The following is a 15,587-nucleotide window of genomic DNA, read 5'->3' as shown; positions in this document are numbered from 1 at the left end:
TTAGTCTTAAAGTTGGTGCTGTATTTTTTCTACCCCCTCCTTCCTCTGTTTTATTATAACTACTTTTCCTTCCAGAAATCTTAGCATGGCATATCGTCTCTTGTCTCCATTGGCATGTAATCCTTTCAGTGGAGAAAAATTCCAAGGTTTTATTGATTTGCCCTTAAGAATCTGTGTTAGGACCAGACTAACAGAATAGATACTAGCCATGTACTACTTCTTTGTGTTCTGTTCCTAGGCTTCTGATAAGGAAGGCAAATAGTTTACAGATCTAGCTTTCCTCTCCTCTTTCTCCCTCCCCTCCTATGGAACTAATACAATCCAGGGATGTATTATTTCTGTATATAACATTAATAGTTCAAAATTTGCTAAGGAATGGTTTATGGACATGGAGAAAACATTTACAATGCAAATCATAGAATCAAAGTTAGAAGAGGTCACAAGGGCCATCCCATCCAACCTATATTACCATACAGCAGTGGTTCTCAACCTGTGGATTCCCAGATGGCCTACAACTCCCAGAAATCACAGCTAGTTTACCAGCTGTTAGAATTGAAGGCCAAAACATCTGGGGACCCACAGATTGAGAACCAAGACAAAGACAAAAAGCAGCAAGGGAGGAAGATAAAAAGCAGCAAGGATAAAAGAGCAAAGAGCAATCTCTCAGGGATGGGCCAGCAATAACAGGTTAGAACTGAGTGGAAGTTAGTTTATTCATATAGTTGTGATCAGAACTACCCTGTCTCTTACCACAGAAATAATGTTTTTACTATTATACCAAAGTATATGGCAGATTTTCTAAAACCATCTAAAACAATGGCCATACCTATAATTCCAAATGTTAACTTTCACTTTCACTTTATTTCTTTGGTGTCTCTTCCTGGCAGTTGCTACCATTCAAGTTACAATATCCTTCAGCTCACGTTCTACTTTCCCCCATGGACTTCTTCCCACATTTTCCCTTTTTGCTCAGCAATTTAAAACACAATGCACAGGAAACACCTCTGAAGATGCACCCTTGAAGTTTTTAAAGGAATCAATACTATAGTATCCCGAATCAAGACTGCTATTACATTTTGGTTGTATTGTTAGACAGGTTTATGGTTCATTTGATTTCATATATTTTCTGAATAAAATTATCTTCTGTGACAGGCAGATAATAGAAATGCTGCTCATTTACATAAAGCAGGATGGTTTTTATACCTTACCTTGACTTGACACTAAGGAAAAGTAATTGTTTTCATAGCTTTTTGATATGACTTAACACTTTGGACTTTTGTGAGCTACTTATAAGAATTCAATGAAATGATGTAATATTGCCATTCTGTTACTGTCTCCTATTGCTCTGTGGTACAAATGATAAAGATAAAAGAGTGACTCTGTTGCTACATTTGAATAATAGAGAGTGATATGTCATTCCTCTTGGATTATTAAGGTTGCAGGATACCTATCCATAAAGTATCTTTTTTTCTTTCATTTTCTTTACTGTTTACTAGAATATACTTCCATGTGCTGTTTCTCTTTCACTATTCAGCTACACGAGACAACATGCAATGATTATGTCTGCAACAAAAAGTCACTATGTGTCTATCAATAATGACCATCCATGCTTATCTCTAGGATTCTCCATTCTGCCTGCCAACCCTATAGTATTATATTTTTTCTTCTAAAAGACACTACATATCCTGTGTCTATTAATCACATTAAATCATAATTTATTAGTGTTTGGTGGGAAGATGTTGGTTATATAAGGGTTGTTTTTGTTCAAAAGATGTACTATTGCTCTTTTTCCTAACCAAAACATGCTGATTTGTTTTAGTTCCATTTCTGCTAGCATTTTAAATTCTCAGGTGATATATCTGCCATGAATAATCCATTTTCAAAGGCTTACTGTAATATAAATATCTATTCAAGTAAAGGGAGGCATGCTAACCTCCCTAGAGTAAGGAGCCCCAAAGACTGGACGTAGCCACAAAGAGGCCCTCTTACATGTTCTAACCAAGAGTGCTTCTGAAGATGGTGAGGTAGAGAGAAGTTCTTCCTATGAAATTTTGGTAAATAGCATTCAGAACCTTTTGGAAAAAAAAACACCTTTTGGAGATCATAACTTTTTTTTTATTTTTTAGAAAAGCATGACCTTTCAGAGAAGAGCCAAAAACCCTTTAGAGTAGAATCTTCTCTTATGGTATACAATCAGATGTAATTATGCAAGGCAATGATTGCAGTTGTTAGACTGAATAAACTGTTATCTCTGACCTGTTAGGAAAACAGAGATGTTGCCAGTGCATAAAAAACAGCAGTGCTTCAGAAGTGTTTTCAGTGCCCACATTCCCATAAAACAACTTGTTTTATATCATGCACTCAAGAGACAAAAATGAAGTAGACTTTGATACAAAATAAAGTATTTGGTTTACTCAAAACATTAATGTGTTCAGCATACACAAATACAAAACTTTATCAGTCCAGTTTCAGATATGTTTGAGATAATTCGCTGTGCCATCTGGACAGGACATCTCTTATAGCAAAAACCGCAAGCAAGCGTGTGACCTGAAACAGAAATACAAGTCATCAGTATGATAAAATATTTGGGAATAACTCTAACAGCTAAAAATGCTCAACTTCTAAAAAATAATTATGAAGAACAATGGAAGGAAATAGTAAAAGATTTGGAAAATTGGAAGAATTTACAGCTCTTTCTGATGGGAAGAATATCAATTGTAAAAATGAATGTACGCCCAAAAACACTTTTTCAAACAATCCCAATTATAAGAAATAAAGAAGTATTCAAGAAATGGAATATGGTTATAAAGAAATTCATATGGCAAGGAAAAAACGAAGTTTTTAAACTTAATGGATGATAAGAAAAGAGGAGGCTTAGGACTCCCAGATCTGAAATTATGTAATGACGCATGTGGACTACTTTGGCTGACAGACTGGTGTAATCTATCGATGACGAAAATACTAACACTTGAAGGTATTGATTTAAGAAGCGGATGGCATGGTTACTTATGGTATAATAAGAGAAAAGTAGAAAAAAACTTTGGATACCATTTTATAAGAGCATCATTAATAAAAATCTGGGAAAATTATAAAAGAAGATTTTACCAAAAAACACCATTGTGGACATCCCCTATGGAAGTGCAACAAGGAAGAGAACTAGGGTGGAATAACTGACTGACTTACGAGGATATTCTTAAATAACAATCAGATATTTATTTTTTAAAGTCCCAAGAGGAAATAAATTTGAAATATAAAAATGTATCCTGGTCCCAATATGTATAATTAAAGGAATATTTCAACAAAGATAAAATAAAACTTTATTCTTATACCCCGCCCCATCTCCCCGAAGGGACTCGGGGTGGCTTACACAGGGACAAGCCTAAACAACAACATAACAGCATTTCATGTATAAAATTTAACAGCAGATTAAACATTCCAACAATAAACAGAACAACATACAAGACAGTTACTTAAAAGCCTGAGCATCAATTACTGCACACGGCAAAAGATGACAAGTACAGCTCTCAAGGTCCATAGATAAAATCAAAATCAATAAAGGAGAGTTCTAGCTAAGCTTACCTGTCAGAAAAGGATTCACTATGGGATAAGATATTAAGGACAAATACAAAATTGATTACAAAAAAATTATAAAATTCTACTGCAATAGTCAACAGTAAAATTGGAAGACTGGGAAAAATGCTGGAAAAAGAAATTAAAATATACTTATTCCTATGATTTAAAGGAAAATTGTTACAAGATGCAATACAAGTGGTATGTGACACCAAATAAATTGGCGAAATGCTATAAGATTATACAACCGAACTGTTGGAAATGTGAAAAACATATAGGTACTTTTTACCATATGTGGTGGATGTGCGAAGAAGCAAATAAGTTTTGGAAAAATATACACAAAAGAATTTTTAAAAAAAATTAAATTGAAGTTTCCAATGAAACCAGAATACTTTTTATCCAGTATAACAGATTTAACATTTAATAAAAATCAAGATAAATTATTCACATATTTTATAACGGCAGCTAGAATAGAATATGCAAAAAATGGAAAATTAAAAAAACACCCTGTATGGAAGATTGGATTATGAAAATCATGGATATTATGAATATGAATGTAAGAATGTTATGAGTTAACAGAAATTATTAATATGATTTTATTTGTTTGTTAAAAAAAAGAAAAGAAGGAGTTATATATTAACGAAGGCAGGCCTTGCATAGAAGCCAGCTGGAAACAGTATACAACAGATTGCCATAGCAACATAGCCTCTCTTTGGAGGAGAAGGGGGCATGGCTTAGTTGGCAGTTAAAGCTTATACCCTTTTAAAAAAAGTTAGTTGCTGTTCGACTTTTGAGGAAATTAGGGGCTGTTTGAATCAGCTGAAGAGAGGTTGCTCTTTGACAGCTTAGAAAAGCTGGGAAATTGAGGCTTGTTCACACAAGCAGACGGCAGCTTATTGTCATTCAGGGAAAGGCTGAGGATATAAGCCGACCGGGAGTTTAGTCTAGAGGGAGTCGGTTTAAAAAAAAAATAAGAAAAAAAGAAGATCAATCCACGGCTTGATTGTTAAAGTGATAGTTAGATCACTGTTCTTTGAAGAGAAGTTGTTTAAGAAGTATTCATACAAATAAGACTGCACTGTAACTCAAGATCCTGAAACGTCTATATATTGCAACCACAAGCTTATGTACAAATAAACTTGAACTTCGTTGTTGTTCATAAAGATCAGTCTCCTTGCCTCACTCTGCGCCTGGGGGAAAGCCATTACCATTTACCATTTACCATTTACCATTTACGTTAAGATATTACCTCACGTTGGTGGCAGTTACCGTACCTTCTTATATAAGTTACCATATTTACTCATATAAATTCCTCAGTTCTGTTATCCTTCCTTATCCTCCAAATCCTCCTGATATATATACTCCCTCCAGACATATTTTCCCTCCATATTTTAAGGACCGTTCACAATGAATATTTTAATATACCATCTAAAAATTATCAAGTTACTCCAATTAATAAAACAGACTGAACATGTTTGAAAGAATATATAAAATTAGATAATAGCAAAATTTTCATTTGATTAAACATAAATTAACAAGAGAGGACTATTTAATGGAGGAAGATTATTAGAGATATATCCCAAGAGGAAGAGATTGGAAGTCAACAACTACCCGTGTTTGTCACATTCCTCTCATTTTTCCCCTTCTTCTCTTCCCTTTTTTTCCTTCCTTTTTCCCCTTCTTCCTTCTTCCTTTTGGTATAGCCAGTTTTATATAAAGAAAAAGAAAAAAATAAGAACTGTATTCCCCCCTTTTTTCTGGTGCTTTCTACTTTTGCTCTTATTCCTACTATCCTATATTCAAATTGTTCTACCATTTTCACTGTAAAAGGAAAGACAGCACCTGCTATATTCCCTTTTTCTCTTTATTATTTTATCTTCAATAAAAATGATTTTAAAAAGATGAAATAGTATGTAGTAGTCTGTGGTAGTCTAAAGTGATAATGTAGTCTGCAGCATTTTTATAAGTTCTCAGGAACTGTAGAGTAAAGGAAGCTGCATACCACATTTATGGCAGACAATCTCTGAGGATACCTGCCATAGATGTGGGCGAAACGTCGGGAGATAATGCTTCTGGAAAATGGCCATACAGCCTGGAAAAAAACACAACTCAGAGATTTCCAAACTTTTCATGTTGGTGACACTTGTCAGACATTCATCCTTTCTTGACATAGTAATTCACTTTAACTACCAAACCAGAGGTTAAACCAACCTTTTATAAGATTTTGAATATGTATAATATAATATAATAGAATATATATATACATTTCATATAATCTTTACTATATAAACAATTCTTATGTAGTTTCCTTTATAGCTGATCCATGTAATTCATCACAAACACCAACAGATTTTTTTTTAAATTAGAAGCTTATCCATTGGGGGACATCTGCTCGACCCCACGACCATTGTCTTCTGGGGTTCTGCAGGGTTCAATACTGTCCCCCATGTTGTTTAACATCTACATGAAGCTGCTGGGAGAGATCATCTGAAGTTTCGGGGTACAGTGTCATCTGTATACAGATGATGTCCAGCTCTGTCACTCCTTCCCACCTGTTACTAAGGAGGCTGTTCAGGTCCCGAACAGGGTGAACAAATTGAAATTAAGTCCAGACAAGACAGAGGTCCTCCTGGTCAGTTGTAGGGCCGAACAGGGTATAGGGTTACAGCCTGTGTTGGACGGGGTCGCACTCCCCCTGAAGACACAGGTTCGCAGTCTGGGGGTTCTCCTGGACTCATCACTGAGCCTGGAGCCCCAGGTCTTGGCGGTGGCCAGGGGAGCATTTGCACAACTAAGACTTGTGCACCAGCTGCGCCCGTACCTTGGGAAATCTGACTTGGCCACGGTGGTCCACGCTCTGGTTACATCCTGCCTGGATTACTGCAACACACTCTACGTGGGGCTGCCTTTGAAGATGGCCCAGAAGCTTCAATTAGTACAATGAGCAGCAGCCAGGCTTATAACAGGAGCGGCGTACAGGGAGCATACCACTCCTCTGTTGCACCAGCTGCACTGGCTGCCAATATGCTACCAAGCTCAATTCAAAGTGCTGGTCTTGGCCTGCAAAGCCCTAAATGGTTCTGGTCCAACTTACCTGTCTGAACGTATGTCCTCCTATGAGCCTATGAGAACTTTAAGATCATCTGGGGAGGCCCTGCTCTCGATCCCACCTGACTCACAAGTGCGGCTGGTGGGGACAAGAGACAGGGCCTTCTCAGTGGTGGCTCCTCGGCTGTGGAACACCCTCCCTAGTGACATCCGTCCGGCTGCATCCCTTTTGAGTTTTAGAAAGAAAGTGAAGACCTGGCTATGCGAGCTAGTGTTCAAAGAATAAGTTTTGTTGGCTTCGTCTCAGTCTGGATTAAGGTTTATGTACAAGGTTTTGTGGATGAATGGTTCAAGTATTTTGTATTGTTTTAAATCTGTATATTGCATATTGCTAATTTATTTAACTGTTTTTAATTGCTTATGTTTTATTCTTTTGTATTGTTGTGTATTGGCATCAAATTCTGCCAGTTTTGTACGCTGCCCGGGCAGGCCCGTAGCCAGGATTTTGATTCGGGAGGGGCTGGGACTTTGGTTCGGGGAGGGGGGGGGCTGAGTCTGAGTGAGAGAGGATCTATCCTAGCAAACTTTTTGTATCGTTATCCCAATACCCCCATTCATATGGGAGATATTGAGCATGGTGATCAGATCATGATATGAATAAACATAACAATTTAAATAATAAATGTAAGGCCTTCTCGCAGACCACCCTGAGAATTTTTGGGGGGGGGGCTGAAGCCCCTCGACCCCCCCCCCCCCCCGGCTACATGCCTGCACCCTGGTGAGAAGGGCGGGATAGACATTATGGAAATAAATAAATAAATACCAGATAATACATACAGGAAACAGTAAGCAACAGGATCGTAGATAAACATTACTAGAGAAGGCTTGAAGGAGGTTGTCATTTCTAACTTAGAAAACTGATATGGAATGACACAGGGCAAATGGTACAAGACTTAAACGGTGGAAGGGGAAAAAAACTTAATGTAGCTTCTTCTGTGAAATATCTCTGCAGCTCAAGTCTCTCCAGTGTGCTCCAGTGGATCATTAGTAGTTTCAGGTCTTAGTAGAATTAGTAGATTCAGGTCTGGGAAGTTCAGATGAACTTGTTCTGCCAGTGGTGTCATATCTACTTTCTGAAGAACACCACTGTGGGTAACCTAGTATATGAGAATAACACGGATTACACATCTACTGCTGTTTAGCAGTATTAATATGGCAAGTGACAATTTTATTATTTCTGTATAGCATCAATTCCACACATAGAAATTGAGGGGACAAGAATTTCTCCTAAATCTTTCACATGACAGGAAAAAAGCTTCATCAGTTAAAGTTCAGTGCTGTTGTTAATAGCAGAGGAAACAGCTAGTAAAATGCTACTGGCTAGTCAATAAAATACTTTAGATGCTTTTATACATTCAAGGTCTGTGGAGGCTAATGTAACATATACTGGCACAGTTTTATTCTGACAGTGAAACACCGAGACAGATATTTTCCTAGAGGCTCTATGAAAGTGTTATCAGGTTACGTGAAACACTCACTCTAGCTGACTTTCTTGATTGTGTTAAAGAACTAATAGCAATCCAGAGGGGTTACTTGAATAATCTGTAAGATACTGACTAGCTCCTTTTAAAGTTTTTAGAAAGGTCCATCCCAGATATCAGTATAGTTTCAGTATCCTATCCAAGTTATAAGTATTATGTCAAATGGCACCTTCATTGGGATTTAGTGGCTTCATCACCTAACTAATATACCGTAATCAACATGATTAATGCAAATACATTAGGAACAACGAGGCTTCTATTATTTCAGTTATGTATTTGCCAGCATATCCATATTACTGTTGTTTTTTATGCGCCTTGCTTTTGTTCTCAGCAAGCATTTTAAGTAAAAGGGAACAACCATTCAAATGTGACAGCACATAACTCTATTGGATTGGGTATTTAAGTAATGTGTGAGTCAACCTTGCGTTATTGCATCCTCCCCCCCCCCCTTCAAAAAACCCCCCAGATGGCAGTGTGGAAGATGGATTCCCTTGTCTGGCAGGTTTAAGAATTGGAATATATTTTTGTTTCCAAATTTGAAATGAAGTAGTATGGAATATTGCTATTTTATTAACATACTAACTCATAACTGTCAGGTGTCTTCAAGCTATGGAGAAAAGATAGAGGATCAGGCAAACAAAAATGATCTGAACTTTGTGAGTAGTACTCACATCTTCCATAAATCACTGGAATCATTCTGGAGGAAGGATGTAGCATATTGTTGTGAGAGCTTCTTTGAAGTGACGCAGGTGAATTTAAAGTTACAGGAACAATAGTCTGTAAGCTAAATTTGATTCTTAAAATGTGCACAGGCTGAATAATCAGTCCAAATGCTTTGTGATTTGTCTTTGACTGAAGCCAAGACTATTCTTAGACTTTGCAATACTAAACTACCAGAAATGCTTATCAGAATCCCTATTTCTGGTAATTCTTATTTCTGAAATTAACAAAATCAGATTTTTATTTTTAAATCTCTGAAAAGGATTTTAAGAACTCTTGAATGGTTAAACAGTGTTCTGCAGAATACTTTTATCATGGTATAGTGGCTGGCAAGACTGTTGGACTGGAATTTAGAAAGTTCAGGCTCTAGTCCTTTCTGAAACATGCCTAGGCAGGTGGATAAAGCATGGTGGCTCATTGGGGAAAAAAGGTGTAATATTTATTATTTTTTATTTATGATATTTCTATCCTGCCCCTCTCTACCCCGAAGGGGACTCAAGGCAGCTTTACATAAAGGTGCCATAACAACAATACAGAATTAAAATGAACATTTCAAATAGAATAATAAAATATACTTAAAACAGTTAAAAACACTGAAAACCATGCAATCGAAAATCATACAATATAAATGTAAATACTACAAAAATAATGCTCAAAGGCAGCATAAAGGGAGTAGACAGACACATGTAGAAGCAGGTTGCTTTATGTGTGTTTCTTAAAAATGGCTCTAATTGTCCAAAATAGCAATATTTTAAAAATTGTTTTATTTACATACTGCATTTGAACATTTCCCTTCATCATTAACAAAACAAATACAAAACAAGTATTTGTGAAAAGCAATACTTTATTTATTTTAATATATTTTCTGCCAACCTATTCACTAAAATAGAACTTAGTAAACTTAAATGGTAGTAGCAGTAGTAATAAATGCAAAATAGTATTAAAAACTTAGTTAAAATGATATTGATAAAGAAGTAAACTGAAACAACCTACCATCTAAAACGTACTTCAACAAACTGTTCAGTGTAGAAGCCAAATCCTTGCATCAAAAACCTCAAACCATTTTTGCAGTCAAAACAATAGCACAAATGTGTTGATTGCAGGCTCCCTTAGCAGAGAGTTCTAACTAAGCTTACCTGTCATGGTGGTTGGAAAGATGGGAAATGTGCCTTGCCTGTTGGTACGATAAAAAGTCTTTGTTCTAATTTATTTCTTACCTGCTTACTCTTAATACTCTAGGCAAAAAGCCATGCAAAAATATTGTCCTGAATTGTTCAAGAAATTGTAAAATGAAGTTAATTCACAGGTCTGGCAGACTAGTATATAAGCTAGTATCTGCAGGGAAGGCCATGATAAAAATCAGGTGTAGTAAATGCATGCATTAAGGCAACAACAAGACCTAACCAGAACCAAATATTAAAAAAAATCCTACTTTTATAATAATTAGTTCTCCCCCATCATAGATTAACACCCTAAACGTCAGCATCACACTTCCACAAAGTGACATTTTCCATGAAAATAACAGGGATGATTTCACATATCCCTACCATGCTAATGGTTATAGAGTGAACATATGCTGTTATTTTATTTACAAGCCAACAGGATTTTTAATGATAGACTAGTACATAACATTGCAATTCTATTAGCATAAATAACATTATGCTAGCAAAACCCATACTATGTCCAAGGAGGAAATCAAAACAAATGTCTATGATAATGACGATGATGATAATGGTGATGATGCAGCAGCGACTAGTTGTGCCAGGATCATATAATAGTGAATAACATGTCTATTTAATCCATTAGCACAATGCAATCAGCTTGTGTACAGTTACACTACCACTTTGCAACTGGAATATCCAAGAGAACTCAGCATATCATCTTTTTCTGCAATTGTTACTTTGGAGTTAGACATGGTACCATTTACATCCAAAACTATAATCATGCTTCGACTTACTTTTTATTCTTTGAAAAATCAAACATCATTATAATGTTTCTTTCTGCTCCAATCAAGTGTATTAAAAATCACACACACACACACACACACACATATGCATATGGTATATTTCAGTGAACAAATTGACAGCAGGTAGAGTCAGTGTCTTGGGAAATTGACATTCTTGGCACTCTGCTATCAGCGAGCCACAACTGCTTGTCAGCGACTGCTGTCTGGAGATAAAATTCATTACTGTGGAGAAGCTGGTATAGGTCAATGCCTAAGTAAAAAGGCTACAATAAACAGGTGGGAAGCCAATAAAAGTCTTGGTTCTTTGGGAATCCTCATATCATTGAAACAAATGTAGGGGAAGAAGTCTGTAGTTTGAAACTGAGATGCTTACTCTGAGTTACAATCCCTGGTTTGATTTTAGCCAGCAGCAAAAGCTCTTCATCAAAAATCTGTAACAATTGAATGGCATGCATTTTGATTTGAATGTTACATACAAATGAAATGTGGAGAGATAACACTTAACCCTCTGATCAACATTTATGCTTGTCATTAAAAGTGCCAACAATTGGAGGTTCAAAGTAATGCTAGCAGCCTTACTAATAGGCTACATGTTACAACAGCTGTGAAGGTGGAAGAAGGCTGCAACAGACTGAGAAGCCACTCTCGTTGTGTTAACCACACCACTGCTGGAACCTCACTCTGTGAAGACTGTGTGGTGACCGGCCGTGCACCGACCTCCACACACTTAAAAAAAATCATGCACTGGCGTCTTCCAACAAAAATAAAACAAACCTACAAAAGTCCCCTGGCGATCAGCGAGTGGTGATGGGGGCAGGACTGTGAAATCTGGAAGCCCCTAGTCACAGACTGGCACATGGGCGGTGGATATGGACTCAGTCGTTCTACCTCAAGGACTGAGGCAGTTGAGTAGTCCGGCAGCTGTATCCATGAGTGAGCAGCCCTTTTTAGGATCCGCTGTGCTGACCCCACATGGGGAAGGGGCTAGAAAAGGTGCCCTAAACATGGAAGCACCGCCGGTCAAAGCTGTCATGCAGTGAAGATCATGTCCACTGTTCCTCTGGAAGGATGGAAGCCATTCTGGGATTCTGGGAGGGTGTCTTCTGAAACAGGGAGAAGGCGGTTTGCAAGGATTCTTGGGAGAATTTTCCCAGCGGAGGTTAGAAGGGAGATACCGCGATAGTTCCCGTAGTCTGTTCTATCCCCTTTCTTGAAAGGGTGATGATGGTGGCATCCTTGAAGTCTGTTGGGATTTTCTCGGTCACCCACACTTTTTCAATGAGCTGGTGGAGTTGTTGTATCAGCTCAGGTCCACCCGCTTTGAAGATTTCAGCAGGGATCCCATCAGGTCTGCTGGCTTTGTTGTTTCTTTGTTGGCTGATGGCATTGCTGACTTCTTCCAAACTAGGTAGTGCTGTAAGCTCATTCCTGGTTTGTTGTTGCAGGATTTGTGAGACGGCCTATTCGGCCACATTGGAGCTGCAATTCAGAAGGTTCTGGTAGTGCTCTTTCCAACATAGTGCAACTGATGTTTTGTCCTTCAGAAGTCTCAATCCATCTGATGAGTGTAGAGGCTGTATACCATGGTTTCTTGGTCCGTAGATGATCTTTGTGGCTTTGAAAAATGCCTGAGCATCATGGGTGTCTGCAAAGTGTTGGATTTCTTCAGCCTTCTTTGTCTACCAGATGTTCTTGAGTTCTCTTTGGACCTCAGGTTTTGCACTGGCATAGATCTTTTTCTTGGCAGCACAGTTGGTGTCTCTCTGCCATGTTTGGAAGGCTTTCCTTTTGATATTAATTAGCTATGGGTGGATGATCCTTGAGTGTTGTTTGGAGAAGGGCTCGTTTGGAGGGCTCCTGAAGGGCTTGGGTGTTCATTTTACGCCTTGTTTTTCTTCCTTGGAGTCTGCGTTTGGGGACAGTCTTGATAGCATTTGGTGAGAAGCAAGATGCCATTCAAGTTGCTGTTTCCAACCCCGTCTTTTCCTATGATCCCTGGCCACAGGTCAGAGTCCCGTCCAACTCTTGCATTAAAGTCCCCCAGGAGGATGATTTTGTCCTTCTTAGGTATCTCCGATAGGATGGTGTCCAGCTGACAATAAAATTTTTCTTTGATGTCTTCATCAGCATCTAGTGTTGGTGCATAGGCACATATAATCGTTGCCTGTTGGTTTTTGGCAAGGTTCATTCGGAGGGTTGAGAGTTGTTCGTTAATGCCAGTGGATGCTTCAGTCAGGTGCTTCACCAGGTCATTTCTGATAGCAAAGCCAACTCCGTGTATTCTTCGCTCTAGAAAAGGTGCCCTAAATATAGTCTGCCTCTCTTATCCCTGACTGGACTGCCGCGTCCAGAGGGGTCACCACTCTGCGGCCAAAAAAGAGAAATGAACTTTGGAACATGGAATGTACAGACACTGTTGGATAACACTGACAGCGAACGCCCCGAACGCAGGACTGCTATCATTGCAAGGGAGCTGGGACGACATAGAAGATCTACATAGCAGTCCTTCAGGAGACCCGGAGAGCAGGAGAAGGACAACTAAGGGAAGAAAAAGGAGGCTACACCTTCTTCTGGAAGGGACTGCCTGAAGATAACAATCCAGCAGACCTGATATGATCCATGCTGAAATCTTTAAAGAGGGTGGACCTGAGCTGACGCAACAAATCCACCAGATCATTCAAAAAGTGTGGGCGACCAAGAAAATCCGGGCAGACTTCAAAGACACCATCATCATCATCCTCTTCAAAAAAGGGGGAATGAACAGACTGTGGAAACTATCAAGGTATCTTCCTTTTAACCTCTGCTGGGAAAATCCTTGCAAGAATCCTTGCAAACTGCCTTCTACCTGTTTTAGATGACATCCTCCCAGAATCCTAGAATGGCTTCTGTTCCTCCAGAGGAACAATTGATATGATCTTTGCTGTATGACAGCTCCAAGAAAAATGCAGAGAACAAAATCAACCTGTGAAATGGCATTCATGGACCTTGCAAAATCATTTGACACGGTGATTCACAATGCTCCCTGGACCAGCCTCCTAAAAATTGGACACCTTATCAATTTATGAACATCCTGCAGCTCCTCCATTATGACATGATGGTAACAGTCTTGGACAGCAGTGGCTCCCAAAGTGACCCATTTACCATGGAATCAGGTGTCAAACAGGGATGTGTTATTTCCCCAACCTTATTTTCCATTTTCATTGTTATGATACTGCACCTTGTTAATGGGAAATTTCCCACCGGCGTGGAAATAATCTATTGGATAGATGGCAAGTATTTAATTTCAGCAGACTGAAAGCCAAAATTCCAATATGCTGATGATAATGTAGTCTGTGTTCATTCAGAAGAAGACCTACAAGCCACTCTAAACACCTTTGCAGAATCATACGAAAAGCTTGGCCTCTCACTTAACATAGAGAAAACAAAAGTGCTCTATCAGCAGGCATCAAATAATCCCTCCGCAATGGCAGAATACAGCTTAATGGTGCAATGTTAGAAAATGTTGACCATTTCCCCTGCCTCTCCACAAAACTCAACATCAACACCGAAATACAACACTGTCTAAGCTCTGCGAGTGCAGCATTTTTCCAAATGAAGCAGAGAATGTTTGAGGATCAGGACTTCCATAGGGATGCCAAGGTGGTTTTTTATAAAGCTATTGTCCTCCCAATATCTGTGAAACATATCACATTCAACTTCTGGAACAATTCTATCAGTGTTGCCTTCAAAAAATCCAGCGAATCTCTTTGGAAGACAGCCAGACAAATGCCAGTGTGCTGGAAAAAGCAAAGACCACTAGCATTGAAGTCATGATCCTTCGCCATCAACTTTGCTGGACTGGCCATGTTGTTCAAATACATGATCATCGCCCCCCAAAGCAGTTACTCAAGAATGAAAAACAGAATGTTGGTGGACAGGAAAAGGAATTTAAAGATAGGCTTAAATCTAACCTTAATAACTGTGGCATAGACACTGAGAACTGGAAAGCTCTCGATCATGGTAACTAGAGGTTGGTTGTTACCAACTGTGCTATAGAATTCAAAGAGCCATGAATGGAAGACAAAACGTGTCAAGAGGAAGGCACGTCAAGCCAACCCTTGTTGGGACCACCACCTGGAAAACAATGACCTCACTGTGAAATAACATGTGGATCAAGAGTAGGTCTCTACCATCACCTACGTACCCACCGTTAAGACCCTACACTTGGAAGGCAATCATACTCAGCTGCAAGTGATAGCCTATGATGACTATCCCAGGAGGGTCCTTGCTGCTCTTTGAGCTGCACTCAGGGAAGTTGTGAATTTCTTGCCTCCTTGGAGTTGAATAAGAGTGAAATGGGGATATGGGGATCCCTTATCTAACTGGAGGAGCAAACCTGGCAGCTACTATTGCTATCACCACTTAGCTGTTGGCAAGCCTGCTTCTCACCTCTAGGGTGGGCGCACTCTTTTCCATCAAGATGAATCAAATAGCCATCCTATCCCAGTATTTATTTATTTATTTCCGATATTTCTACCCCGCCCTTCTTCCCGAGGGGACTCAGGGCAGCTTACACAACTGGGAGGATCACTACCAGTATATCATAATACAATAAAATAATAAAACAGTTAAAATAGTTAAATAACATATTAAAATACAATATGTAAAAGATTTAACACAGTGCAACGCTGAATATATATGCCAGTCATCCATCAGACCTTGTGCAAGAGCCTTAATCCAATCCATGTCGACGCTAACTGAGT

General features: G+C 38.7%; 1 protein-coding gene across 4 annotated transcripts in view; it reads left to right on the top strand.

The window, feature by feature from the left end:
- The window catches only part of spock1 (SPARC (osteonectin), cwcv and kazal like domains proteoglycan 1), an 862,727-nt gene that overhangs the window by 148,777 nt on the left and 698,363 nt on the right, over window positions 1–15,587 (top strand). The window lies entirely within an intron of this gene.

This window comes from Anolis carolinensis, chromosome 2 (genome assembly GCF_035594765.1).
Source record: "Anolis carolinensis isolate JA03-04 chromosome 2, rAnoCar3.1.pri, whole genome shotgun sequence".
NCBI lineage: Eukaryota > Metazoa > Chordata > Lepidosauria > Squamata > Dactyloidae > Anolis > Anolis carolinensis.
Note: the sequence above shows the minus strand (reverse complement) of the source record. Positions and strands in the feature narration are given on the sequence as shown.